The sequence below is a fragment of the Pinus tabuliformis genome, chromosome 6 (genome assembly GCF_031772625.1).
Source record: "Pinus tabuliformis cultivar Carrire ecotype Pingquan chromosome 6, CPIR1, whole genome shotgun sequence".
Taxonomy (NCBI): Eukaryota; Viridiplantae; Streptophyta; class Pinopsida; order Pinales; family Pinaceae; genus Pinus; species Pinus tabuliformis.
In genome coordinates this window covers 1,265,397,782-1,265,423,813 of record NC_142292.1, presented here as the reverse complement: position 1 = coordinate 1,265,423,813, position 26,032 = coordinate 1,265,397,782, and positions in this window count along the sequence as shown.

Here is a 26,032-nt window from a genome sequence, read left to right as displayed (position 1 = left end):
TCCCAATTTTCCCAAAAAAATGTTGTTTAGGGCCTCAAAACGGCTCCGGAAGTTCAGGACCCAAAAAACTGCTAAAAATAGTAAACTGTGCTCCAATTAAGGAAACTGAAAAACTGAAAGAAACAATGGTGGGGGTCCAAGTGGACTTGGCAGATGGCCACCAAAATCCACCTGGATCATATAGTCCTTCCAACCAAACCCATAATGTTACAAATGGAAATCATCTCATGGAATCTCAGAGGTATGAATAACAAGTCCAAGCACATAATTTTTAAGAGAAAAACCGTTCAAGAATATCTAAAAATAGTAATGATCTAGAAAAGAAAATGTTAAGGTATACAACAATTTTTATAATTGCAAATGTAGTATGGGAGGGTACTCAAGTAACAGAAATAGATGCATATGGTGCTTTAGGAGGTTTGGTGAAATTGTGAAATCCTGAGGAAATCACATTATAAGGCTTCATGGACATATAAAGAATTCTCACAATGAAATTTCAAAAGGCACTATTAAAAATATATTGATACATTACAAATGTTTATGGAACCATTACGTAAAGAGACATAATTAATTTTATTCAACTTTTTTTTCAACATAAGTGGGAAAACTCAAGACTCATAGTGGGAACTGGGTGGAGATTTTAACATAATAAAATACCTAGTTGAAACAAAAGAGTGACTTCACAGACATGATAAAGATTCATTTCAATTTAGGGATATAATAGAGCATATAAGATTAGTATATTAGAAGAAAACTAATGGAATCCACATGTGGAACAATCATAGAAGAGGAGAAGCTCAAATAACCTCTAAATTAGATATATTTTTAATCTCATAATCACTAATGCTTACAAACATTGTTATTGTGCCACAATCATGTCAAGTTATGGCTCTTATCATTGGCCAATAGCTCTAGACATTGACTGGAAGGGCATCCTAAAAAACAAACCTTTCAAATTTCGGGCCTTCTGAATTTCACTATCCTTCATTTAAGAAAAACATTGAAAAATGGTGGAAGGAAGTTCCTATCAGTTATGGAACCCTCAGACATAATTTTCACAACAAGCTAAAGTACATCATGGGTAGGCTGAATTTATGGAATAGATGAGAATTTGATAATATTCCTGAAGAAAAAGAAAAAATTCATAAGGAGATGGAGGAAACCCATAATCAAGGAGTTGGAAAAAATGAAACCATTGCTCCAGAACAATTGGAAGAATGCCTAAATCAGGAAGAAATCTTTTGGAGAAAACATATCGAGTATTGTGGCTGAAGAAGTGTGAATATAATAAAAAAATATTTCATAAATAGATGCTCCAACATCATCAAAACAAACAAATTTCTTGTATGATAAACATTCAAAGTGGGGAATTGGAAGATCATTAGGAAATGGAAAAATAGGTGGTCTCTTAGTTAATGAACCTTCTCATAGAAACCAAACTAGATTGGCAAGAAACAATAAGAAGAATGATTGAGTACATCCATTCAATCATTAGGCTAGATAAAAACAGAGTCTTTCTAAAAAAGACAATGCTCATGAAAAAAGAATGTGTTGTCATGGAGATGCCAAGAGGTAAGTCCCTAGGACCTAATGGGTTCACTTCCTAGTTTTTCCAATCCAATTTCAAAAAATCAATAGTAGTATCACCTATATGGAAAACATAATTTATCCTAATATAAATTACAGCAAAATTGATGACACATGTAGCACAATGGTATATTAGGCCCAAATAGTCAACATCACTTGTTATTGTTAATACCTTATTGAATTCTAGTTCTATTATGACACATGTATATATTTGTGTAAGAGGTGATAACAAAGTGACCCTCCTCTCACAATGTTTCAATTTATTTCAATGACATTATGCCCAAGGAATATTTAATATTTTTAATTACTTAATTAATTTTTAATTATTATTCATTCCAGTAAATATGGGTAGGTGGAAGAAGATGCCTTGACTGTTGTACTTTGACATTTTTCCATAGAAAATTTCTTATGGATCTTGCACCCCCAAGATTTTTAGATATGTCAATCACATGGAGATATATGCATATAATACTATGAATTTTTCATCTTCTTTGGTAAGGGAGTCTAAAAGGGTTGAATAACTTCAGGACAATTTCCTTATTTTAGATTACAAGGGGAAGATTCATAATCAAATTTCTAAATATATCAAATAGTCTCATAAGTCCAAGTGTCAAGCTTCCTAATTTAGACAACATTGCATGGTATTTCAGTTGAGCACAAACTTATTAGTGATATATTTTACATAGAATTACACATTTTCTTCATATAGAGAGATATATAGAATGCATACTATCATTTAACACACACACACACACACACACACACACACATATATTTTTACAATACTGTACACTAAAATTGAAGTTCTACTTTATGGCATCCATGTCTTTACTTGGAAAATTTGTCCAAAACCTTGAAACCCATATGGATGTACCTTCATTGTCAAATGTGTTGAGTACATCACATATAATCACGATCCCAACATCTTTAATATATTCTCTATATCTATTCACAAAAAGCATCAATGGTTTCATTTCCTCCATGGGTTTTTTCTTCAACTTTCAAACGTTGATAGACTAGTTTTCTAATTACTTTCATTTTTCCACCAATATGAACTAGGAATACACTCCATTTTCACCATCAAATAGGGTTAAAGGAAATTGATATTTGTATTTATTAAGATATGGTGCATATATGTTCAATCTACCCAAACTTTATTCATTTTTAAGTAGTTGTACCACTTTATCATTATTGAGTTATGACTTGTCATTTTTTTTGAAGTCCTTCATGATCATTTTCCTAGAAATATATAGTGTCCAAGTCCTTGGATGTTGAATTTATTTTATCAAGTACATGGTAGATCCATCCCTCATTTCCTTTCTTGGAAATCCACCTAATATTTGTCCCTAAGCATATTCTTCTTTTTCTTCATGCTCCAATAAGAATGAAATGGGTGACCATGTCATTAGAACCACACGAACTATGCATTATGATAAAATGGAAAGAAATATTACCTTTCAATAGCCACAAGGTTTGAAACCTACTTATAGGTATTTTAATAATAATTTCCTAAAAAAAAATTCATATTTTAAACTTGACAAGCTTTTGGGTATCCATGAATAAATTTTTACGAGTAAGCTTTAAAAGGCCATTAAAATATTATATTTTTGTGAAATTACATACTCTTAAGTGTGTATAATTAATTACATCATGGTTGAGTAATCTACCCAAGAAAATAAAAACTAAAATAATTATGAAAATAATAATATTCATTAGCCTATGTTTAAGCCTACTTCTTTCACCTCTTCTGCATCCAAAAAATAAGGAATGAGCTAATCAACAAGCTGGAAAATAAGGGAAGTAAATTTAATAATATCCCCCTTGATTCTAATCAACAAGTTGGAAAATGAGGGAAGTAAATTTAATAATATCCCCCTTGATTCCCAATGGAATGACATAATTTGAGTCTCTCAAGTTGCAATGTCTATATGTTTCTATGGAGGATATCCTCCATACGACGGGTGATTATGAGTAAGGACAAATGATAGTTAAGTGATGGAATAGCAATGCGTCATGGAATTCTGATCCACCTCCTACTTGGAATTGCATTTACTAGACCCTCATGCATGTGAAAGATGACATAGGGAAATATAAGGCATGGTTTGGTGGAATAAATCAATGGATTCCTAATCACTGTATCATAATCTTGAAGAAGGTATGTTTGTCTGGAAAGCTTTCATGGCAGAGGAAGGGGTGAAAACTTGGGAATATGGAACTCTTTGGAAGTATACGGTATAGAGTCCTTATGGGTACTGGTTAATTTCAACTCAGTTTATTTATTTTGGTAGTACTTTTAACATAAAAAATTCTTTACTTGGATCATTTCGTTATTTGCGCTCTGGTAGATATTTTTGGCTAATGAAGTCTTTATTTTTTTTGTAGGTGTTGCTTTCTTTAGAGGAAGGTCCTAGCTCTAGCTAGAATTAAGGTATGTACTTCAATTATATAGACATGAAGATCAGTTTATTGAGTATTTGGAAGAATTATTACTGCTCCTCAGTGGTATTAAACTATTTTTGAAACTTCCTATGATAATGGACACACTAAATCAACAACAATGCTTTGGGTCTCAGGTCTATTCTTAGTATTCTTTCATTGAACAGGAGGGACTTAATTTTAATACTATTTATTTTACTTGTTTTTTGTTTCACCCTTTTTTTATTGGAGGTGCCTGCACTTTTTGTGGTTGTTTCCTACTTTATATTTCCCTCTCTTCTTATTTTTTAGTTTTTAGAATCTCCCCGACATCTGTTATATGTTGTTTCCTTTGTGCTTGGTTTAGTGGGAAAATAATTTGAGTTTGGGTTTATTTGGAAGCTTTTATCCCTTGGTTTTCATCCATATTTTTTTTTTGTCTTGGAGAGATTTTCATCTCTCTTATCTCCCCTTTTTAATCCTCACTTCCTGTTAAGTCGTCTAATAGACATCCTAGCCTCTTGTTTGTCCCAGGTATTAATATTGGTTCTTTTAGTTATTATCATTTTTAATATGGTTCACCCAACATGATCAGGGGAATAGAGAGGGAGAAGAGGCCATCAAACTTACTCTAGCTCCTAAGCCCAATTCTATGCAAAAAGTTCAACCACTATATTTGTGCAATCTAGTCCACCTAAAATTTGAAGTTCGATATAGGATGTCAAGAGGGAAGCTAGTATAGGAAGGAGGTTCATTATAAATGCTAACATGTAGGATGCTGTTGGGGGTTGGGTATTCAACATAGGAAACACAAGGACTTGACAAACAAGATCTATACAAATTGTTAATATTTTTTAGCAATTAAAGACTATCATGCACAAAGTTTTAGTCGAGTGCTTTGAAACTCACTAGGAAATCCTTTTTGTGCATCATTGAGATGCAAAAATAGAAAAGAAATTTCATCAACATGTTCTCCGTCTTGGAAAATAGGTCAAAGACTTGGAGTTTACTACCTTCAAAGAGGAGGATAAATTCCTTTATATCATTTAGGTTGATTTTTTATCCAAATTGATGCATTTTATATTCATTTTTATTATATGTAGTTATGGTAGAAGGGATATAATCCTAGATGATGTTACTCCTAAGTTTTCTAGTAAAGTTTCTAGCAAAAATAGACTTAATTATCTTACTAATTTTAGGTTAGCCCTCGTAAAATATATCTTGCAAGCCATGCCTCTTTATTTTTTTTCACCTCTAACAGATCCAAAATCTATCATGAATAAATTGGATCACTCCAAAGGAATTTTTTGTGGGGAGGTGCAAGGCTAGAAAGGAAGCGAGCTCCAATAGCCCATGAAAAAGTGTGTAGACCAAAAATTAAAGTGGGGCTTGGTCTATGTGACCTTAATACCCTAAGTAGCATCTTCGCTACCAAAAATTGGTGGCATTGGATTCCCTCTTAGAAAAATACACGGGGAAACTTATGGAGAAATAAATACACACCAAACATTGAGGAACAAAATTTCATCCATTATAAAGGAATCATTAAAGGCTCATGTATTTGGAATGTTGCATGGTAGAATAAATTTCTCATTTTGAATTACAATTTCTAGGAAATAAGAGAAGGGAATTAAGTTTTATTTTGGGAGGATTCACGAAATCATATGCCAAAGCTAAAGAACTTAGAAAACATATAGTGTGTTCAATACATAATGGAATAATAATGGTGATTCATAATGACTAACTACTGGTACAATCCATCGTAATAGGGAAAGTGGAGAACTTGCTAAACTAAAGGGAAATGGAATCAGGAGGAAAACAACCAAGCATCAATAACTTCAGAGAAGAGATAGAAACAAGAATAATTAAAATCTAATTAGGCCCTAATAAGCTACAATGGAGATTCAAGAGACCCTCGGTATGGCTGAGCAGATTACTTGGACCCTTCAATCTCTGAAGCCTAGATGGAGCTTTCATGCCTTGGATGTCTTAGGGTGATCAGGGGGCATCGCTCTGGGTGTTAATCCCTGTACCATTAAAAGTATCTCTGCTTGGGGTGGACATGGATTCCTTGGTTTGGACATGTTCTCCATAGATCTGGGCATGAATCTCTACATTATTAAGATATATGCTCCTAATCATAGCAGACTGGATTTCTGGCATAAACTATTAGGGCACTCTCTGATAGACAACTCCACCATTTTAGGCAGAGACCTAAACTTTACCATTGGACATGAAGAATCCTAGGGACACCATTCACAGCTGGACCCCCTCTCAGACCAGCTGGAATAGCTATTGGGGCAGTATCGCCTGATCGATATCCCCATGAACAAAAAGTTACCAACATGGCACAACAAAAGGACTGGGGATGTGGCACTAGGCAGAAGATTGGATTATTTTCTCATTCATGAGGATCGTTTAGAATTATTCACTAATTAGAGACCGTGGGTGGGGTTTGGTGGGATTTCAGAGCATTTCCCCCTCTATTTGGAGCTTGCTGGTCCCTCAAGAGAGCCCAGGTCTCCCTTTAAATTCAAATCGACCTGGTTAAAGGACCCTGATTATCTTAGACTAGTAACTGAGTTTTGGAGAGACCATCCACTTTCAAATGATCCTTGTGTAGCTGAGGGATTATTCCGCAACCTAGTGAATCCTAAAAGACTCTCTATAATCTGGCAAAGGAAAAAAAAGGCCAGGGAGGAATAGACCCTATGTGACATTGAATGCCAGATGGATGAGCTGACGAATGACCATGGCAGAGGGTACACCACAGTTGAATCAAAAATCCATTTGATGGGCTTGGAGGCCCAGAGATCCAAGATTTTTCTAGACCGGGAAGAGACATGGAGACTCAGAAGTCGAGCTATATGGATTCAAGCGAGGGACGACAATACTGAGTTCTTTCATAAATTTGCCAATGGAAGGAAGGCCAACAATACCCTATGGAAAATTCCCACTCAACAGGGGTGGATGGCCAATACCTATAATCAATTGGCACATATGGGGAACACACACTTCAAGTAGCTCTTCAAAGCCCCCCCTGGTGAAACTCTTGCAGAAATCATCCACATAGTAGGGCATTTCCCTAGATTTGTGGATCCAGGCTCTATGGAGGATCTTATCAAACCTGTAACAATGGGGGAACTGGAGAGTACATTGAAATCGTTCAAAAAGGATAAAAGTCTTGGGCCTGATGGATGGTCAATAGAATTCTATCTATATTTTTTTGACATCATAGGGCTGGACCTTCTTAAGGTAATCGAGGATTGCATAACTTCTGGGAGAATGTATGAATCCATTAATTCTACCTTCATCACCCTAACTCCAAAGACAAACTCCCCATAATCCTTTAGCAACTTCCGGCCCATTTCCCAAAGCAACTGCCTTTACAATATCATCGCCAAGATCATTGCAACCATATCAAGTTGATCCTATCTAAAAACATATCCTCTGAACAATTTTCCTTTCTCCACAACCGTTAGACCCATGAAGCTATTGGCACTGCCCATGAAGCCCTCCACTCCATCAAGATAAAGAAACTAAAACGTGCCATACTCAAAATAGATCTCTCCAAAGCCTTTGATTGAGTTAGTTGGCTATACATCGGGATGATTTTAACTCACCTAGGCTTCCCTATTCCCTTCATTAGATGGATAATGTGTTGCATTACATATGTCTCGTTCAGTACTCTCATAAATGGATCTGCTTCCTATTTCTTTCATGTAGAGAGGGGACTTATACAAGGTTTCCCACTTTCCCTGTTGCTCTTCTTGATTGTTATGGAAGGTTTAAGCAGGCTAATCTCTTTTGAAGAAATGGTAAGGAGGCTATTGGATCTCAAGATCATGGATCAATGTATACTCACACATCTTCTTTTCGTGGATGATATTCTTATCTTCCTCAATGGCGGCATCCAAGACTACAACACTCTCTCTGAGGTGCTGCGATTATTTAGCTCAGCATCGGGGATGGAAATAAACAGACCCAAATCCACCATCACCCTATCGGCTTGTTCCCCACAGGAACTTCGTCATGCATATCAAAAGTTCCCCTTCCAGAGACTTCAACTAGAGGATGGATTAAAATACTTGGGATTCCGAATAAAATCTCATGGATAAAAAATAGTTGATTGGACCTGGTTAGTTGACAAGGTCAAAGAAGATTCAACAACTGGAGTCATCGACTTCTATCTAGAGCTGGATGCCTGGTGCTTATAAAATCTATTATGAAAGCCACCTCAGTCTATTGGATGTCTCTTACCTGGATTCCTCAAGGTATCCTAGCCTGGATTCAAAGGATATGCTGCAATTTTTTATGGAAGGGGCACAAGGATGAAAACCCTTTGCATGGGTTAAATGGAGCAGAATTGTAGTCCCAAAAAAATGGGGGGCCTGGGGCCTCAAGGATCTCTCAGCCTTTGATCATGCACTTGCAGCCAAACTAGGCTGGCTTCTCCTAAAGCACAAAATTTTATGGACATAAGTCACTTCTTATAAATACATTTGGCCACGAAATATCATCGAATGGGTCCAGACACCATCTTGGAACAAGAAAGGAATTTCGGTTATCTAGAAAGCTATCATTCAAACTCTCCCTTTTATTCGGAGCAGGATGACTTGGAAAATTGGCAATGGTTTGGCTGTTCACATTGGGGTTGATCCATGGATTGGTTGCGGCAACATGAACAATATACCTCCGGAACTGATAGCATATCTTAACAACAGAGGTGTGGTCTCCATCGCCCATATCGGGGACCAGTTGAATACTACCATTTATCAACATTGGCATACCCAATCAGTGGAGTCAGGAGTGGAGGCATTATACAACTGCATTAATTGAATCACATGTGAGGCTCAGGGACGATGAGGATGAACTGATTTGGGCTCCGACTATGCAGGGAGCTTATACTCCTAAAGAGGGATACCCCATCATCCACGCTACTCATAAGCCTAATTCTATGGAATGTTCGTGGTGCATGATATGGAAACTCAAAGCTGTGCCTCGTACCTGACTCTTCATGTGGAATATGATCATGTATAAGACTCCAACTGACACTAATCTCATGAAAAGATCCTTTCAGGGTCCATCCTGGTGTGTTTTATGCCGACAAGAGGAGGAATCAAACAAGCACTTATTCCTAACATGCACCATCATGCAACAGATTTGGGAACATGTGTTGGCCATACTTAAAATCAATCAGTGATGGGAAGGAGATTGTATAAAAGTTGTATGGAACAATTGGTGCACTGCTACCCCCATCATGAAAGCCTGAAACCTCCCTCTTATTCTATGTTGGAACATCTAGCTCTGCAGGAACAATATCATTTTTAATAGCAAACTCATCAGATGGCTTCCTATTGTCTTGAAAATTTACAACAGTTATAATGAAATCCTAGATGAGGAACAACCTGCCATGCTTCAAACAATCATCCTGGAAGCAATAGATCATGATCATCCTTGGGCCTACTTTGATGGCTCTGCACAAGCACGGGGGTGTGGTGGGGGATTTTACTCCATCTATCCGATTCACATTTGTTCCGCATCCGTATGGGATTGGGTGCGAGCACAAACAATTTTGTTGAGCTCACCTCGCTTCGTCATCTATTATATTTTGCACTAAACCAAAACTGTCAAAAATTACAAGTCTTTGGGGACTCAAGATAAGTTGGTTCAATTGCACTACTGCATGCCATGTACACTCACTCAAGAACATATTGGATGATGCTTTGTTTTTAAAATCACATTTTTTATCAGATTTCATGTACTCATATTTACAGGGAGCACAACACATCTGCAGATCAGTATTCCAAAGAGGCAGCGCACCATCCGAGAGGAGAATGGTTGATACAAGAGGAAAGACAGGGAAAAGCCTATCAGTACTATGATTTTCCATATATAGAACAAAATCGTCAAAGGGTTGATCGACCTAATTTTATCATAGTATTTTGAGACATCAGCAATAGAGACTCACAAAACTGAATATTTTTTGAAATTTTGTAAACATATTTGTATATGCATATTGATCTATGATGGTACACCCTTCTTGGGTTCTATGTATATACTTACTTCTTTTTTTTTACTATGGTCACTCGTACGACATATGCCAATGGCATCTACAACATGTAATTTTCCATTAGAATAGAAATTTACAATTTTTCCCAGGGGGAAAAAATGGGGATATATATCTACCGACAAATACACATTGAAAGAAGCATACAATTTAACTATCAGTGCTGACTCAATTTCGAACAACAATATTTGGAGCAAGATTTGGAAGTTAAATCTATGGCCTAAGGTAGTTATTTTTATATGGTTATTGATGTATGTGAAAACTTTGACATGGGATTGGTTTTAATGAAAATGATTTCAAGGACTAGGTCTTTTTCCTCTATGTAGATAGTATTCAAAAAATGTCGAACATCTCCTGAATACTTATTTTTTCTCCTCCATCCTCTAGGATAAAGTATCCAAAATATTTAGGAAATCACACAGATCCCACAAAAATGTAAACACAACAATCTCTAATTGGATAAGCTCAATTTTTTCTTAACCCATCATAAATAGAGACAAGAAATTACTACCTCAATTCATCCTTTAGGATATTTGGAAAGAGATGAATAGATGAATCTTCAAATATGAAAAAATATTAGAATAATTAGTATGGAAAAGGATAAAAAAAAGTATAAACAAGATAATTCTAGTGCACAACTGGTCAACATAAGATTAGGTATGCAATGGCTGAGGGGTTAATACAATCCAATCTCTACGTATTTTCTCTACTCGTCAAATCTTGTCAGCCATTCCTAGCCAATTTAAGTGATCAATTTTGCATAGACAGAAATACACTCCAAAAGGATTCATAAAACTTAATTTTTTATGGTGTCTCAAAAGGAAATCGAAGGCTAGCTAGCTTTTGTGGTGTCTTCAAGGACTACAGGGTAACCATACTATGAGCTCATGCTGGATTGTTAGGCATTAAAAGAAAAAATCCCACAATTTTTTTTTCCTTTAAATATTAATTACAAGTAGCCCAGGTCATTAATAAGCAAGTAAATTTGGATTCATATTTTTCTTGGCTGCCCAGGTCATGGAGCTAGAAGGTTCCCTTGAAGCTCAAATGTTTCCTTTGGTTAGTGGCCCATAATCAAATTTTGACTTGGTATAACCTATACGAGCAATGTTTTTTGGGTTTGGGACATTGTTGTCTTTGCAGGAACATGGTGATGAGATCACACACATTTTTCTTCATTGCCCTCTTTCTAGATTGGTTTGGCTTGAAGTGCTTAGACTCCTTGATTCCAATGTTGTCACGATCTAGTCACACATTTGATTGCCTACATCACTAGTTTTCTGTTCATACAAACTTTAGGACTCTCCCTTTTTTCTTATGTGGGGAATTTTGTGAGTCCGTAATGCCCTAATATTTGATTCCTATAAGCCATAAGTCTTTAGGATTGGCCCTTCAATCATGGATTTCTATAAGTAATTCTCTGTTGAGCCCTCCATTTCTCTTCGCTCCTCCAACTCTTCTACAGATCTCAGGACTTATTTTCCTATTGGCTTCTTCGATGGAGCCAAATATTTCGGGTTATGTGGATGTGGGATTACTATATATCCAGACCTTGTACATCATTAAAACTTCTTTTGGTATGGTGGTAAGGGATTGAACACTAGGTCTAAACTTATGTCATTATGGGATACCCTATTTTGTGCTTCTCGGATTGGATTGTCATATATTATCATCTTTGTGGACTCTAAGGTTATTATTGATTGGGTCAATAATCACATCAATCTTTAGACTTCATCCCTTATTAACTGGAAACAAAGAATCAAGTATCTAACCTTTTCCTTTAATCATGTCTCTTTCTCCCATATTTTTCATGAACAAAGTAGAGAAGATGATGTTCTGTTTAAGCGTGGTTACTCTGCAGGTCCAAGATCGATCCTTTTTTAGGAATTCACTTCATATTATCTTCTGTGCTTGGGCTAGATTTACTTCTAGCTCATTTCTCCATGCTTCTATTGGATAAATTCGATCTGTCGTTTTTTTCTGGCCTACTTCAATCTGGCCAATTTTGGGTTTGTTGGGGCAACCTCTGTTAATATGCAACTCCCTAATCTCCAGCCATTGCTCATATCAGGTGGTCGCAAATGATTCTAGTCGACATTTTTGGCTTGCTTTGTCTTTTAACTGGTGTTTCCCTACTTCATTAGGGGCTGATGTTCTTGCTTGTGCTATTTTCGTTTTCTCGTCTCTTGACCGGTGATATTTGTGCCATGCTTTTTTTTCTCCATTTGATTTTTCAATCTGTTCACGAGGTTTTATCATCAACAATTTTTAAAGAGATCTATTATGATTGTTATTTTGGGTTCCACTTTGTCTTAGATATTTTGTGATGATCAACCTCTATTATATCAATTCTCCCTTACTGAGTTGTATCCATAATTTGGGGATTCAAGATCCACGCATTTGTAACTATCTTTTGTTTTTAATCAAATATGGAGCATTTTTTATACTTGAAAAAGTAGCCATAAAATACAATTATAATAATATCATTATAAATGGAGGCTCACAACTCATTATACGTATGTTGAAAAATCGCAATATGTTTCTTCCCTCACTAAGCTTTGGTTTTTTGGAGACTAGAAAGTGGCTAGGGAAAAATTAGAACCTTCCTATTGAAATTACTATTTTTTATTGTGGAGCATGTAAGACAAATAGGTAAAAAGATAGTTGACATGTTGGAATATGAGGGAAGTAAATTAATAATATCCCCATTGATTCACGATGGAATGATAGAATTGGAGAGCCTCTTCAGTTGCAATGTGTCTAAATTGCTATGGAGGACCATCCTCCCCATGGTGGGTGATAAACAAGCAAAGAAAATGAGTAATTAAGTAATTAAGGTGTGTTCCTCAATTATATAGACAATAAGCTAAGGTTGCATATTTTTTAGAAGAATTAGAAAAGGTCCCCAATGGTATTAAATTTATTTTGAGACTTCATGTGACAATAAACACTCTAGCTCAACAACAATGTTTTGGCTCTTAGCTCTATTCTTAGTATGATTTCCTTGAATAAGAGGGAATTGATTTTAATACACTTTTAATATCGCCTCTTTTCATTGTTATTGTTTCATCTTCTGTTTTTTTTTTTATGGGAGGTGTTTGCACTTTTTGTGGTTTTTTCCTATGAATTTCCCTTTCCTCTTATATCCTAATTTTTATAATCACTTCGGCAAATGTTATATGTTGTTTCCTTTGTGTTTGGCTTTGTGGGATCCTTATTTGAGTCCCTTGGGTGGAGACATTTTTTGGTTTTATTTGTGTAATGAATCACTTTTCATCTCTCTTCTCTCCGCTTTTCAATCCTCGCTTCCTTGTTTCATGTCAAATAATCTAGTAGAAATCCAATCCCTTACTCATACTAGGTATTAAGCTTAGTTATTTTAATATTTAACCCTTTTAATATGGTTCACCTAACATGCTTAGTGTTGGTTTTGGATCCTGATTATCTTCTTTATTCAAAGGTATCATCGTGTTGGACCTGTTGATAGTGCTGGACCCACCAACATTCAGGGGAACTCCCCAGTATTAAGTCCCAACTAGACCTGACACCATTTGGTGTAGGATTCCCATCTGGTATGATGGCCCGATTTCCATTATCTTAAATGTTTGCCTTAGCTCTTTCTTGTCAACACGAGAGAGTGGTTTGCTTTGTCTTCGAACAACGAGGTTCACATCCCTCGTCAGTGTCTGTGTTACTTGTGTCAAGGGTCTTTCATAGCAAAGAGAGAGAGAGTGGGAGTGAGTCTCCAGTTGGAAGGGACGAAGTCCTAACTCTGTTAGGGACACACAACACAACAGGACATGCACATTTTCCAGAAGAGTAATCCACACAGATACAATAGTCACAACACACAAAGGAAGATAGCACGTACAACATCCAGCGGGGCAGTCTACGTGAGTGCGACAGTAGTTATAACAAGTTTACATGAAAGGTTTTGTATGATGTCCAAGGAGGTAACCAAAATGGATAGGACAATTTTAACAACTTATACAACACATTTTCATAAATATATGTATTAGAACAACTAACTGAGTTCAATTGTTTAACACAGGTTAAAGCAACATGTATTACAAGTGTTCAAGATTAATTATTACAAACAATTACAACCTGTGTGAAAATGTGCTGGCCTGTGAGAAGGCTTCTGAATTAAGTGAAAGTTCCAAGACACATCGATACACCATACATCACTAACCCCATGGGCGGGGCATTGGAGCAACTACTCACTCCTCAAAGAAAAGATTACAAGACTCTCAAGGCTATGTGGGAGGAGCCAAGGTGAAAAGTCTTTTGCATGTACAAATGAGGGGCTATTTATAGCCAAGGGTGAAACTGGCCCTTGTGACTGTTCGAATTCCCTCATGACTGTTTGACTTTCATGACTTTTTAGATTACATGACTGTTCATATTACAAGTGGGTCTCTTGGACTTCCATGTTACATTACATTGATTGACAACAATAATGATGTGGTCGACATGACTCGACATGACAATGTTGGTATGTTCATGCTACTACTGGTGTGCAAGTCGAGTTGCAGTGTTGCTGAGTGATGGATGTCCTCTTGGTGTATCACAACTTCCCCTCTGCATGGCAAGGTGTTCGGAGTCCTCGATGGCCATTGGGTTTGCTTGATGTTGCATGTGCATGTTGCTCCTTTGCTTGTACTTTTTCATGCTTAACATGTTCGTCCACTCATGAAATATCTCCTTGCATGTTCGCTCATCCGTTCGTCCGTCCGCGAACACATCTTCACATGGTTGTCTATTCGCGAACACATCTCCTTGCCTGCATTGATTGTTCATCCATTTGCAAACACATCCTTTTGCATGTACTCTCCTCGTTCATCCCATTTTTCATCACGTCATGTTTGTTCATGTACCTATATCTGCAGTCACTCATAATGAGACGACATCAAATCCATAAACCTCCTAGTCTACCATGATGCATGGTTGTTCGCTTTCGGATGCAGGTGATTGGGAGAGAGGAAAAGGCTACGAAACTGTGTGAGACACTTTTTAAGCTGGGATGCAAGCTCTGGGCACTGCTAGTGAAAATGCACAGAGTTCACTGGGGGACTGAGATGGAAAATCTGGATCAGTAGTGACTGTCTGCGGGATCTGGCTCAGCTGGAGGGCAGATCTGCACAATTTCTGGAGGGAAGAAGTTTGGTAAACAGAGGGCCTTAGCCGCAAAAACTAAGTAATTCCTGAAGGGAGTTGGTTGCGGGTTCAGGAGGCTTGGTAGCAAAAACTAAACAATTCTTGGAGGGAGCTGGCAGCAAGCTGCGGGAAGGCTTGGTAGCAAAAACTGCGTAATTTATAGAGGGAGTTGGCAGTGGGCTGCGGGGTTGCTGGAGACAAAAACTGCGCAAATGTTGGAAGGTTGACCTGTTTGACACCTCTGTACAGTTTCTGAGCTGAGCGGGATGCTGAGCTACTGATAGGCTAGATCATAAATTTACGCAGTTTTCTGGGTGAGTAGTCGGCCAATTGACTAGGTGGTTGGCTGGAAAAAACTGCACAATTCTTGAGGGGAGACAAGGATGGACACTTGGTGTCTGTCCGGCATGTCTGCACAATTTTCTCAGTCAACAGAGTAGGCAAGGTCTGAAGCTTCTGCGCAATTTTTTAGGGGAGTGAGCCCCGGGGTCACTGCCTGGTCAAACTCTCCAGTTGACCAGTAGGAGGGTTGGTTGATCAACTTGCGGTAAGAGTAGATTGAAATGACTTGTTGGACACTTCTGCGTTGTTCTGGGTGACAAATGGTTGAGTCGATTGCAGGGTGAAGTTCCGATGCAAAGACTCACACAAGCCCACGGGGTGTGCCCGTGCGATTGCAAACATGAAGTAAAACTCAGGGGAGGCTCCAAAATTGGATGCATGCAAATATTTTGGAGGGTGTTGCAGTCACTACAACAGGACCCCAGTTCCTAATGGGGTGACAATGTCGCCTGTTTAATCATCATCAGGGTGGTCCCTTGTTATTTTGTAGTCAATTTGAGTCGTTCATTAGGCGAATGATATGACGGTAGAAGTTATGTTTAATTAAGGGTTTTTTCCCTAGAAGGCAACCCCTCGCTATATATGAGGGAATTTTATTGCGGCTGTGGATATGTATATTCTGAGTGAGAAAGAGAGAGGAATTTTGTGTGAGAGAAAAGATGAAATTGCAATAGATCTATTGTAGGTTGTATCTCTTTATTTTGCTGGATAATATAAAAGGAAGGACTGGTTGTTTTGCCATGAATGTAGCCCAAACTGGGTGAACCACGTATATTTGTGTCTCTCTTGTTTTATGTGTTTTCTGTGTTTATGTTTTTGCAATATTATGTGTGCCACTGATCTGTAATATATAATTTTCTAACAACTGGTATCAGAGCTGAAGGTCTATTTGGCTGATAAAATCGTAAGAGATAAGGGTTCCTGGCTCGAGTGGGAGGAATAGTGAAAGATGGTAGGTTTAGGGTCGATAAATTTAACGACCAAAACTACTTGTTGTGGAAGATGCAAATGGAATATTATTTGTATCATAAAGATTTGTACCTACCATTGAGTGGAGAAAAAAAGAAGCTGACGAGTATGACATACACAAAATGAGAGATTCTCAATAGAAAGGCACTTGGAACAATATGGTTGTGCTTGGCAGAGACGGTGACCTTTAATATTTCAAAGGAAATGAAAACAAAGAATTTAATGATGACATTGGCCAAACTACATGAAAAAAACCTCGACCTGAAACAAGGTATTTCTTATGAAGCGTTCATTTAATATGAAGATGTCAGAAGGTGGATTTGTTGCTAATCATTTAAATGAATTTAATATGGTTATGAGTCAGCTAAGTTCTGTAGGGGTAAATTTTGATGATGAAATTAGGGCTCTCTAATTTCTATGCTCATTACCAGAAAGTTGGAATGGCTTAGTTATGGTCATTAGTAACTCTGTCTTTGGATCTAGTATTTTAAAGTTTGATTATGTAGTTGGTGCTATCCTTAGCGAGGAAATGCGATGGAAAAGCTTTGGTGAGACATCAAATAATGCTTTGATTGCAGAGACTAGGGGAAGAAAAATGGAAAGGGGAAAGAACCTAGGATATCAAAGTAAGTCAAGGAAAGGCAGATCCAAGTCCATATCTGGGATAGTGTGCTAGAAATGCGGGAATAAAGGACACCTTAAGAAATAATGTAAGTCTTGGAAGGGAAAAGAAGGAGACGCGCAATAAGGAATTAATTATGAAGGGAATGTGACATGTGATGTGTTTCAAGATGCTTTGATTCTTTTGTTAGAAAATATTATTGATCTTTGGGTGGTAGATTCAAGGACCTTATACCATGCCACACTTGATAGGAAGCATTTTCATGATTATGCTCAAGGATATTTTGGATAGGTTCGTTTGGGTGATGATAAACCCTGTAAAATCATTGGAATGGGTAAAGTTATCATAAAAAAACAAAATGAAAAACAATGGCTATTGAAGGAGGTAAGGCATGTTCTAGATCTTATGAAAAATCTAATTTCAACATGGTAGTTGGGAAGTGAAGGCTATGTAACTATTTTTACAGGTAAAACCTAGAAGGTCACTAAAGGATCCTTGATAATAACAAAAGGAGAAAAGGTTGGTGCATTGTATTTATGCAATGGTATTTATAATTATGTTAATGTTTTAACCTCCATAGGAGCAGATACAACATTTTGGCATCATAGGTTCGGGTACATGTGAGAAGGGGATGCAGATTCTCCACTCAAGAAATTTGTTGCCAGGTTTGAAGCATGTTTATTTGGATTTCTCTGAGAATTGTCTTTATGGAAAATAAAAGAGAGTCATATTTCTTAGATTTGGGAAAGAAAAAAAGAGCGAAATATTAGAGCTTGTGCATACAAATGTATGGGGACCTGATCAAGTATCATTTCTCGGTGGCTCTTGTTATTATGTTACTTTTATTGATGATGCAACCAGAAAAACCTGGATTTATTGTATTTTAAATAAATCTGATGTATTTGATACTTTCAAGAAATGGAAAGCTTTGGTTGAGAATGAGGCAGGAAAGAAGTTGAAGTGTCTCAGATTAGACAATGGAGGAGAATATTGCAGCAAAGAGTTTGATAAATATTGTTCAAAGCATGGAATTTGCCGAGAGAAGAAAGTTCCAGGAACACCACAAGAAAATGGTGAGTCAGAAAGGATGAACATGACAATCATGGAGCGTGCAAGGTGCATGAGATTACAGGATTGCCTTGATAATTTTGGGCAGATGTTGTAGATAATGTTGTTTATCTAAGAAACATAGTGCCTTCAAGTTCCTTCGATGGTGGTATTCTAGAGGAGGCATGGATAGGTAAAAAGGTAAACTACTCATTTTTAAGGACTTTCAACTGTGAAACCTTTGTCCACATTAATAAAGAAAATAGAACAAAGCTTGAGGAAAAATCAAAGAAATGTACCTTTATTGGATATGGTGTTAATGATTTTGGTTATCGTTTTTTTATAATTATGAAAATCACAAAATCATTAGGAGTAGAGATGTCATATTCAATGAGAGGGTCTTGTATAAGGGTCAGATGCAAGAAAAGAAACAGGAAAAATAAAACAGAGAATACACAGTGCTTGATGAGATCACAGAAAAGGTAAAGGTGTCTGAAAATCTTAATGATCAACAACCACAACAACAACACCAACCACAATAGCACCGGGCACCTCAAGCACCTGAAAGTGGTGTTAGAATATCTACCAGGATAAGTAGACCCCATAAACAATACTCTCCTTCATTATATTATGTATTGGTTACTGATTCTGGTGAACCAGAATGCTATGAAGAAGCAATGTAGGTAGAAACCAGGAAGAAGTGGGATCTAACCATGAAAGAAGAGATGGACTCCTTGGTACATAACCAGACTTAGGACTTAGTCAGGTTGCTTGCAGGTAAAACAACATTGCATAATAAATGGGTTTACAGGTTGAAGGAAGAAAAATGTATAAAGCTATACTTGTGGTGAAGGGGTTTGCACAAAAGAAAGCTATAGAATTTGATGAAATATTTTCTCCTATTATGAAAATGACTTCAATTAGAACTATTTTAAGGCTAGTAGCAGTAAAAGAAATGCATCTTGAGTAGTTAGATGTAAAAACAACCTTTCTCCATGGGAATTTGGAGGAAGAGATCTATATGTAGCAACCACAAGGAAATGAGGTCAGAGGGAAGGAGAAACTAGTGTGCGGGTTGAAGAAGATCTTGTATGGCTTAAAACAGGCTCCAAGGCAATGGTATCTAAAATTTGATAGGTTTATGTCTAAACAAGGTAATACTAGATGTCACTTTGATCATTGTGTTTATCTCAAAAGGAAAAATGATAACAGTTATGTTATATTGTTATTGTATGTAGATGACATGCTTGTTGCAGGGTCTAACATGTAGGAAATAAATGTGCTCAAAGGAAAATTGGAAAATTCATTTGTAATGAAGGATTTGGGTGCTACAAAACAAATCCTTGGTATGAGAATAACTAGAGATAGGAAAAATCATAAATTAACATTGTCTCAGAGTGAGTACATACAAAAGGTGTTGGAAATATTTAATATGCAAAATGCAAAACTAGTTAGTACACCTTTGGCTAGTAATTTAAAACTAAGTAAGGAGATGTGTCCCAAGACTCAGGAAGAGATGGATTATATGTGTAAATTTCCATATGCATCAACAGTTGGAAGCTTAATGTATGTAATGGTTTGCACAAGCCATGATATTGCACATGCAGTGAGAGTTGTAAGCAAGTACATGAAAAATCTAGGAAAAGAACATTGGATGGCATTGAAGTGGTTTCTCAGGTATTTGAGAGGTACAACAAATCAAGCATTATTCTTTGGTGGTTCGAACATTTCTCTATAGGGATATGTTGATGCAGATATGGCAGGTGATAGAGATAACAAGAGGAGAACCACAGGCTGTGTGTTTACTGTAGGTGGAACAACTTTCAATTGGGTTTCAAAAATGCAAAGTGTTGTTGCACTTTCAACGACGGAAGCAGAGTATGTTGCTGCTACAGAGGCTAGTAAAGAAATGATTTGGTTGCAAAAGTTTATGCATGAATTGGGTAAGAAGTAGGAGATAGGCAGGTTATCCAGTGACAACCAGAGCACCATTCATCTTGCAAAGAAATCAACATTTCATTCCAAGACTAAATATATACAACTCAAGTACCATTTCACACATTCAATGTTGGAAGATGGACAATTGAAGCAGGAAAACATACACACTAGACAGAACCATGTAGATATGTTAACAAAAGTTGTAACTGGGGAGAAACTAAGATTCTGCTCAGTTTCAATTGGTCTTTAAGTATGATGATGAAGATGAGAAACAAATAGGTCCAAAGTGGAAGCATTGTCCAACAAATGAAGCATCGATGGAGTTGCTATAATTAGTCTCCAAGTGGGAGATTGTTGGGTATGGAGCTTGGTTATCTTCTTTATTCAAAGGTATCAGCACATTGGACCCCAGTTCCTAACAGGGCGGAAATGTCACCCATTTAATCATTGTCAGGGGGTCTAGGGGGGGACGACAATGATTTTATGAGCCCCCCTAGCGGGGGTTAGATGGCAACACCCCCAAAGCTAAAAATAGATGTAAAATTGCCTTGTAAAATATTGTAATTTCGTAGTCAATCTGAGTCATTCATTAGGTGGATGATCTGATGGTAGAATTTATTTTTAATTTAGGGTTTTTTTCCCTAGAGGGCAACCCCTCACTATATATGATGGAATTGTATTGTAGTTGTGGATATATGTATTCTGAGCGAGAAAGAGAGAGCAGATTATGTGAGAGTGGAGAGGAAATTACAACGGATCTGTTATAGGTTGTATCTCTTCATTTTGCTAGATAATATAAAGGGAAGGACTAATTGTTTCTTTATGGACATAGCCCAAAATGGGCGAACCGCGTATATTTGTGTGTCTCTTGTTTCATGTGTTTCATTTGTTTGTGTTTTTGCAATATTTTATGTGTTTCATTGCTCTATAATATATAATTTTCTAACACTTAGGGGGGCACAGAGAAAGAAGAGGTGATAAACCTTCCTCTAGCTATTGAGCTCAATTCTTTGCAAAATGCTAAGCTGTTATCTATGTGAAATATACTCCACCCGAAATTCAATGATAGATACACGTTTCCAAGAGGGAAGCTAGGATAGAAAGGAGGTTCATTATATATGCTAAAGTGGAGGAGGGGGTTGGGGACTGGGTCCACAACATAGGAAACACAAGGACCTGATAGAAAATATCTATACAAATTGTTGATATTTACTGGTTATTAAATATTATCATGGGTAAATTTTTAGTTGAGTGCTCGAAACTCAGTAGGAGATCCTTTTGTGCATCAATGGGTTGTGAAAATAGACAATAAAACTCATCAATGTTGTCTCCATATTGCCAAAAATCTCATAGGCTTGGATTTTACCACCTCTGAAGAGGAGGATGAATTCCTTGATACTATTTAGATTGATTCCCTGTCCAAATAGATGCATTTTCTGTTATTTTTTATTATATATAATTATGGAAGTAGGGATGCAATCTTAGATAAAGTTAATCTTAATTTTTCAAGTAAAGTGTCAAACAAATATAAGCATTATTATCTTACTAATTTTGTCATCAAATTTAACCTATTTACTGTACCACTAATCTGATTTCCTAAATAACAAACTAGTATGTACAACTAGCTAGCACCAAATTGATAATATATAGAGCACCAAATAAGATCAACTTTAAATGCATGGCCAATTTCTCTTTCAAACCATTCTCTTTCAAACTACTCTTTTAATATATATACACATAGATATATATATGCATGCAATGATTTTTTAAAGCGATTAAATTATATGATTACTCACGGTTTAATTGTGTGATATTTTCTAAAGCCATGTAACTATTTATTTGATATTATGCACTCATATTATGAATTCTCCATTCATCTCAACTTTAAAAATTACTCCAAAAATGATGTGTTGCATACTCTTTGTTGGTAAAATAGAGTTCATGGGTTTGATATTCTTTATATTCATTTAATTGTCCGGCTCTTCACTCTTTGTCCATTGCTAACAATGGAATATTAAAAAAAGGTACATCATTTCTTCACTTTTAGTGATCAAGCTATTATGTATCAACGATTGAGACACAAAGAATTAAGAGATTGACCATCCAAGCGAATTATTAGTCCCTGCCATCTGGCAATGGCCAGGGACTATAGTAATTGAATTGTTCAGTTTTAACATTAGTTTAACCTGATTAACCTGATGAATAACCACCTCTTATCACGAATATCCAAACTTTTTTAACAGTATTCCTTTTCATGGTCTTATTTGGCCTCTTCCCGAGGCAAGGAGGTGGAAAGCATATGTCATATCATATTTTCGCTTCAAATTTGCAAATTTAGCTTCAAAATAATGCTAGCATTAAATCTCAAGCATTTTATGTTAATCAAAATATATTTAGTATAATAGAAAACCATCATATAATAGAGAACCACCACAGCTGCATGTACAGATGCCACCACCACTTCCTGCCATAACTGTTAGGTGTCATACAATCTTCTATTCTTCTATTTACACGACACCTCTTCTGTTCTTATGTTTACATGTAAACAAAGGTGTCATACACTCTATAGTAAGTTGACAGCACTGCTTCAGACTGTCCTATACTTTTAGAGGGATAGACTCTAACCAAGTTGGAACATGATTTGATCAACCAGTGAGGTATGCTGCTGTAACTAGGTAAGCTTCTGGATCAAGGGCTGGATCTTGAACTGGACGAAGAGAAGCTGGTTAAGGAGAAAATGAATCAAGGAGCGAAGCCGCTATTCTCTGCTTTGCTTTAGAGAAAATAGAAGGGAACAAAGAAAATAGAAGGGATGAGAGAGCATACTGCTTGCATACATGAAAACTCAAACTTGAAAAGTCAAACTGGAACTCAAATTAGGTAATGAACTGCCTCTTTGATGTAGTGAACTGCCTCTCACTGTTTCTCACTATTTTTGTATGACATCGAACTTCTCTTCTGCTTTATTGATGATGCTAAATTATTTTTGAAAATGGAAGGGAAGAGATAGCATGTTACCTGCATACATGAAAAATCAAAGTAAAATTCAAACTGTTTTCAAACTGAAACTCAAACTAGGAAACGAACTACCTCTTTCATTGCTATATGTTTTTAACATGTGAGAGACCTCTTTTGTGTGTGCCTGTGATGTGATCTACACTGACAACTTATAATTTTAGTCATAATAGTCTAATGAATCTTACCTTGAAATTGTTTAATTATAATTGAAAATTGCAGTTAACTCATTCATGCTAGTAGTGATTTTGGAAGCTCTTTATAAAACCTGTTGGCTGTCTGGGTTTTCTGTGCGATACGAGGGGGATGGCGCATTTGAACTATTATGAGGAATTGAAAACGCTTTGTATTCAGATAAGAAAAGATAGAGACAAGCAATAACACCAGATGTACGTACAATATGCATGGGGTATCTGCTTCAATGGGATCTTTCATCCTAATCGGGGGAGACATATGCTCCTAATGGTATCGAATTGTCTGAAACAACATTCCCAGAAAAATAAGAAAAACAAGGTATGAAGATAAAGCTTGAGTCTGCCTGAGCTTGCCTCACCAGATAGCTCAGCTGAACTTGCCTTACCTTACCGGAGTCTGTCTTAGGGTCCTTCCTGAAATCCCCAACTTTTTCACCCGAGTCTGTCTGAAAAGGTCCTGACTTACTTGAGCCTGCCTTACCAGAGATGCTTATATCTCAGACTGGAAAATCTCACTCAAGCTATCATGAATAAGCTCTTTCATTTACTATAACCTGAGAGGCACTTAAGACCAGATAAATCCCTAAAAATACATTCTTATAAATGATGATCAAGTATGCATATTGATAAATACAAAGCAAGTAGGAGAAGCATGGATGATAATACAATAAATTCCATTTTATTTGAACCTATCAACTTACTAAGTGATTCATTTCTCATGGGATGTTGGTCATCCTTTCCTAAGGGATTGGTGCCATATACTTACATTATTCATGTTCCAGGCCTAATCTGGAGGTGAGTTGTTTCTTTACCCAGCTCGGAACAGATGGGGCATCGTGGACATGACACCTTAGGATAGGATTACCTACCTTCTCCTTCTACCACCAAGGAGATGAGTAAAGCGCCGCTAATTGGCATATTTTTTTTCCTTTGATGGCTTACTGGTAAGAATAACTTTAAAATACTGTTTTGCAACTTCGTGGAGTGAAAGGTTGTGGTTTACTACAAAGCTTCAAATTTTGAATTCGTCTTGGCTTATCCCCTAAGTAATAATTTCATGAAGGTTGTGTGTATAAATTTCTTTGCAAACCAAAGGAGAAATTTGGAATATCCTGGTGGTAAGACAAGCCGCACTCGAATTCTATGATCCGAATGGGTCTTGAACCCCGAATTATTGAATGCCAACCTGATGGATGATCCGAATGGGTCCTGATCGAAGAGAATATACCTTCTAATAACGACATTGCAGAGCTTTACTAATAAACTATCTGCTTCTAAGATCGCCCTCCTGGATTGATTGGTTTATACTGGTGCAGGAGACCTCGAGTATGCTTTGAGAGATGATAGCTTAGAATACAAAGGCAGAGTATGCTTAGGATATCTTATGTGCTGCTGAAACAAAAGTCATAAACTTGATACTGAACCATTAAATGAGAAACACATGCCCACTAGTTTCTTCAAAGAACTCGTTCTCGTTACACCTCTCATGCTGAGGTAGAGGCACGTTATGGCATCCTTGAGGCTTACACACTACATTATGGAGACTAAACGGTGTCTGAGCGGTGAGGACATGTGTGAATTGTAAAGGGCCACATGGTCTATCATGGTCATTTCTAATTTATTTTTTGTTCCAAGCATTGTTTAAAATTCATTATTCGACCATCGTTGTGTTTAAAAGTCACTTTAATGACTTGCTGCTTAAACATTATTGGAAGCGTTGTGTTTAAAAGTCACTTTAATGACTTGGTGGGCTATTAGCGATTGTTCTCCTTCTCCAAATTCTACACAAGTTCATAGCTACAGTTTTCCCCTCCAAAATTTACACAATTACATTTTCCCCTCTCCAAAATCTGCAGTATTAATGGTAAATAGGTGAATTGAATTATGCAACATTGACTCTATAGGAATATCTGTGTTCAGTTTGTTGGGAGGCTTATTATTTTCACTAACTTCCACGGTTTTCACCAAAAAGAAGGATGCTGAACAAGTAGCTAATATGGCCTTAGAGAAGGCTTGAACTCTGGCCCAATTCATGTTTTCTGCATCTTTTGATGGTATTTTGAACTTGTCCTTTAATTTTGTTATGCTTTGTGCTTTAACAATGAGATTGAAAATGCTTAGCAATATATCCGTGTAAACATCAGTCACAGGTTGGAGATAAAAACTTATTTCATGCTCTTATTTGTGCACAGGTTGTGTATAGTCAAATCAAGTTATTCGATCCTTCCTCCTTGCGCTAGATTAATTTTAAACAAGCTTCTGGCATTGTGGGGTGGCATCATATCTGATGTTTACAAATGGGTTTTGATTTCTTTATGCCGAATATACAGGTACCAACTGTATCTTTTGGTTTGGTGGTTTTTGTATAAATGAATAATTTTCTGTACATGGTTTTCATACTAACTCATTTCTCGTCTTGTTCTGGGCATATCCGAAGATGGCACCAAGCTCTATCTCTGATTCCTGCATTTTCTCATAGGTAACATATGCAAGTGGATTGGCTTGATTGTTCTTATTTTGCAGGTAATAAAATGTACGGTTTGTAGTCTGCAAGGTCATGTTTGCATTGGAGCATAACTAAACTGCCTTGCTACCTTGTTTTGATGGTTTTAACTTGGAGCATATGTATTCCTCGAAATATTATATCATGTAAATGCATTTGATTTCAAAACATGA